Source organism: Acanthisitta chloris, unplaced genomic scaffold, assembly GCF_000695815.1.
Source record: "Acanthisitta chloris isolate BGI_N310 unplaced genomic scaffold, ASM69581v1 scaffold4684, whole genome shotgun sequence".
NCBI classification, from domain to species: domain Eukaryota; kingdom Metazoa; phylum Chordata; class Aves; order Passeriformes; family Acanthisittidae; genus Acanthisitta; species Acanthisitta chloris.
The window spans coordinates 2,291-7,176 of record NW_008668607.1 but is presented as its reverse complement, the minus strand read 5'-3'; the positions used below and the strand labels follow the sequence as shown (position 1 = coordinate 7,176).

The 4,886-nt window shown below is 37.6% G+C and overlaps 1 protein-coding gene across 1 annotated transcript in view; it reads right to left on the bottom strand.

The window, feature by feature from the left end:
• SACS (sacsin molecular chaperone) overlaps positions 1-4,416 on the bottom strand; it is a 29,301-nt gene extending 24,885 nt beyond the window's left edge. The window contains exons 1-2 of the mRNA XM_009072950.1: positions 4,347-4,416; positions 1,180-1,265 (exon numbers count right to left, since the gene is read on the bottom strand). The gene's annotated coding sequence lies outside the window, so the exon portion shown is untranslated. The remainder of the gene's footprint in view (positions 1-1,179; positions 1,266-4,346) is intronic.
• Positions 4,417-4,886: the final 470 nt, after the last annotated feature.

Here is a 4,886-nt window from a genome sequence, read left to right as displayed (position 1 = left end):
ATTGTCATAATCTGCCAACATTTCTATCAGTGTGTTTTGCATGCATAGACAGACATCTGTATAAAATCCCATTAGTTAGAATCTCATACTCCCATATCCTAAGGAAATTAAGTTCTTACAACCCCTGTGATGAAGCACGGTGGATGAGAAGTTTAGCTCTGAACTAATCACCCCAGATGCTCTTAGTAAATAAAATTTTAAAAAATCAAACTGCCATTTTCAGACATTGGCATAGGAAGCTATGATAAATCAGACAAATTATCTTCTACAGGTCCCTGTCTCTCCCATAAAGGGACCTGTATAATTTAGAATGGTCTGGGTTTTTTTCAGACCATAGAATCATAGAATGGTTTGAGTTGGAAGGGACCTTTGAAGATCACAGAATCATAGAATGAATCATAAAATGGCTTGAGTTGGAAGGGACCTTAAAGAATATTTAGTTTCCATCCCTTAGGCACGAGCAAATATGCCACCCACTAGATCTGGCCTTGAACACTTCCAGGGATGGGGCATCCACAGCTTCTCTTGGGCAACTCATTCCAGTGCCACATCACCCTCATCCTAAAATATGTATTCCTTATTAATCCCAACCTACCCTCTTCAGTTTAAAACTATTGTCCCTTGTCCTGTCACTACAGGTCTCGCTATAAAGTCTCTCTCCATGTTTCTTATAAGCTCCCTTTTTATGTTGAAAGGCCACAACAAGGTCTCACCAGAGAGCTCTCTTCTCCAAGCTGAACAATCCCATCTCCCTCAGCCTCATCCATGCCTAAAATGAGGTGAGACGAACTCCCTTCTACCAGTTCACGATCCTATTTACTAACACAGTTTTTAGTGCTGAAAACAATGCCACCACTTCCACTGTTAGAAAGACCACTCACATAAAAGATATCATGAAGTCTCCAACTTAATTACATCCGCATTTTATCTCAATTATTTTTATAAATTACAATGGCATCTGCTACAAGCAAACTCAAAAATGTTTTCAAAAAACAACCAAAAAAACCCAAACAAACATAAAACTTGCTTTGTCTTGCCCACAGAAACTGAAACATGTATCTCCTGTAACAGAATTAATAGCTAATGAGACAAAACAATCACAACGGATGGAAAGTGTTAAACTAATGGTATTATGTCATGCATATTAAATGACTGCTAAAAATACCATTTGTTGCATACCTTAAGAATCTGTCCTCCCTCTGGATACCTTCTTAATATATCCTTAAGGAAATCAACAAGCGGTGGAGTTGTTTGTCCAAAACGACCTAAAACCAAACAAACAAAACAAAAAGCTGTATCTTATGCTACTATGCACTTAATTTCAGATTTTAAAAAATACTAAACAATTAGTGGGAATTTAAATAATTTCCATAAATTAAGGCCTGTAAAATCTTGCCTTTCCAAGATCAACTGCAAAAAGACTACATTATAAATCTTTTCATTAAAAAGAACGAACTAGCAGTCTTGATGTTAAGGTTAACATGCTATTTTGTATCTAGTTTAAATAAATTCGGGGGCTAAGTCTTTGCAACAGTTACACCTCAACTCCAACTACTTGATGTTCAAAGGTGATAATCTCTGAAGGACAACTATGTTTTCAGTAGCAGGACAGTACTCCAGGGCAGCAGTGGCTCTAACTTTTTTATAGCCAGTGATGATCCTTACTGACAGCAACACACAGGCACAGAACATTTTGGCTCTAGTGTGCACTTCCTTTTCAGGCTTACCACGAAGAAGGGCCTGGTGCTAGCTTGGGTGTTGCCTGGGCTTAGCCCTGGAGGAAAGAGAGCCCAAGCATTATGAAAGTTTGCTACAAGACAAGGAGTCTATCACAAAATGAAAGGTTCAATACTTGTCAATTCAAACTTCAGTCTGACACTAGCAAGCAGCTCCCCAAACCAAACCTCTTAAACATGTGCTTCAAATATTAATGATGCAATCCCAACAAGGAAAGCAGACTCTAATGATGCCCTATCTAACACTTCCTTTTAAAGTTATTAATAAGTAATTATTCTCTCTCTCCCTTCTGCATGTATGTGTTTATGACGTACGCAGATTCCAACACAAACATATTATGTGTATTCTGGAATAAAACATTATGAACAAAACCCACAAAGTCCTCAGCACAGTGAGAAAAAGGGGACAGGCAAGAGTTTTATTTCCTGAGAAAGCACCAAGGAAAAACATCACACAACTTGTCTTTATAAAATTTTTTTGTTGCTCTTTAATAACATCAGTATTAAAATATACAACACAAGAAACTGCGACACACAGCTGCAAGTGTGTGAAGTATTTTGTAACTTCTGATATTTTTACAGTACACAAAAGTATACAAAAGTCAACATGCAATATGCAGACTTTCAAAATAAAGTGAACTGAGCAACGGTAGGAAAATTTGGGTGTTTCTTTTCTTAGAAGAAATTCTCTAAAATCAAGAAACCGATCTTCTCTAAGTCTAACTTGGGCAGGTAGGTGGAAGTGTTTAAACACCACATTTCACTATGGGAACCACAAAAACAGACAAGAAACTTTTAAGCGACAGGGCTGAAGATAGACATTATTCTTTTTACATCTGAGAGACGACCTACTATATGTATGTCAGAACTACTTTGTCTAGAGATCATGATTTCCTACATCCTATCAAAGGCTGAAGTGTTTTTTCTTGGGTATTAGAGCAGGTCATATTTAACACAAAACTACTTGCACAAATTTTAAGGAGAAACTTTTTTCACAATAAGGGCAGTCAAGCATTGCAACAGGAGTGCAGAGAGCCTGTGCAGTTTCCATCCTTGGAGGCTTCCCAAACTCAATCAGATCAACCCTCAAGCAACCTGCTCTGACCTCAAAGCTGATCCTGCTTTGAGGCGAAGGCAGGAGTAGAGGCTTTCTGATGTCCCTTCCAACATGAACTATTCTGTGATCATATGAAAAGATCATGCATAGACACCAGCGATGAATGAACACAAAGGTGAAATGAGCGAGCTTCAGAGTCCTTCAGCAAACAACATGCTCAGCCCTATTGACCATGCACTTCCAAGTTGGAAATTCAGGGCCTTTCTTGATTCATCTGCTGTAAGGATAAAATCTCTGAACTGAAAGACTCCAGAACAAACGCAAAAGGCTGATGCTAAAGCCTTCAGATCCTTCAGACTGATTTACATCAGAACTGTGGGCCAGAAGACGTTAAGCACTTTATCTAGACCTGGACTCCTTACAGTGGTATCTCTAAGAAAATCTCACAGCCAACTATTCCATTTGTAGGCAAAAAAAAAACCAAAAAACCAGCAACAGGTTTTCCTTCCCATTAAAGATTTCTTAGGGCTACTACACTGTTTTCTCCATATACTTGCATGGGTGGGGAAAAAAACCCAAATCTCCAACCAGAAAAAACCCTCTCTTTATTCAGTCTGTCATAGTCTACATACAGCAAAACATTATCAGAGCAAACAGTCAAGAATGAGAGGAAGAAAAATGTTTGATGTCATAGAACCATGAGGTTCATTTCCATGGCTGTTTTCTAACCACTTCAGGTTCTAGAGAATGTGAACATGAACTTCTGGCTCATATACAAACTTTCCTCTGCCACTGGAAAACCATAAACCAGTACATTCATCGCTTACATGGGCTAAGAAGTACCATACATTGTGACACCAAATAAAATACCTGCATTAGAGGAAGGACTTCCTTCTTCATCCTACCATCCCATTAGCATTCATTTCATCCCCTTACAATAAAGATATTGTCAAAAGAATATAATGCTAGCAACCAAGTAGCATAATCATTTTAATCAGAGCATTTCCAAAGATATTCAGGTACCAAGACACCATACAAAGAGATACACCTGCAGTTTTTTTAATAAAAAAATGTAACAAAACCCACAGGATCAAAAGAAAAACAATCAACAAACAAACCAAAACAAACAACAACAGAAACACACCACAACAACTAACAAAAAAAAAAAAAACAACAAACAACAGAAGAAATAGGGATCTTTTTACCAGTGTTAGAGTTTTTTAAATGGTGGTTACTGAAAAGATATCCATTCAGCTTATATTATATGAGACAAGGCAGCTGTTATGCTACTGAAAGGCAAGTCTTATTGATTCCAAAGGACAGCAGTTAACTAATTTCTACACATTACATTATAAAGAAAAAAAATAAACACCAACGCACTTAAAAAGAGAAGCTCAATTTTCCTGGAGCAGAATGAAAAGAACAAGTGACAGACTTAGGGCTTACAACAAAAATAACTGCCTTCCATTTAAAGAAATTAAAACTTCAATTAACTCCATATTGCATTAGAAATACTCAGAGCTTCCTATTACAGAGGCAAATATTTTCCATACCTCCTCCTTTCAACCCTTTTGACTGCAGCTTCAGAAAAACTTGACTTTGAGACTGCTGAAGATCCACAATCTTGATACCATCAGACAACTGAAATAAAAAGTAAGGCAGATGTTGATCAGAAGTTTCACTTTGTTAGCAACAGCACCAAAACAAATCAGGTGGAAAAATTGCCTGTAGAAGCATACTAAGAACAAGCCATGGTCCCCTGTTTCTACATTCGAAAAATTTTGTGTTCTGGTAAGTTCTGGAAGCATACGACTAAAGCAGTTATTGTTCTAAGGTGCATACCCATGAAGAAAATAAACATGTAGAGGAAGTACATGGTCTGTGTACTCCAGAAGTACATATGGGTTTGCAATTTCATTGGTGTTTTAAACGAAACAGTTTCAGCTCAAAGCAGCTAGCAATATACAATGTGTAGAGACAAAAGTATGTCACAGAAACACCCCTGAAGAACTTGACAGCTTTATCTCCTCATTACCTCTAGACACAGACCTATCACTGAATCACAGAATGGTTAAAGCTGAAGGGACCACTAG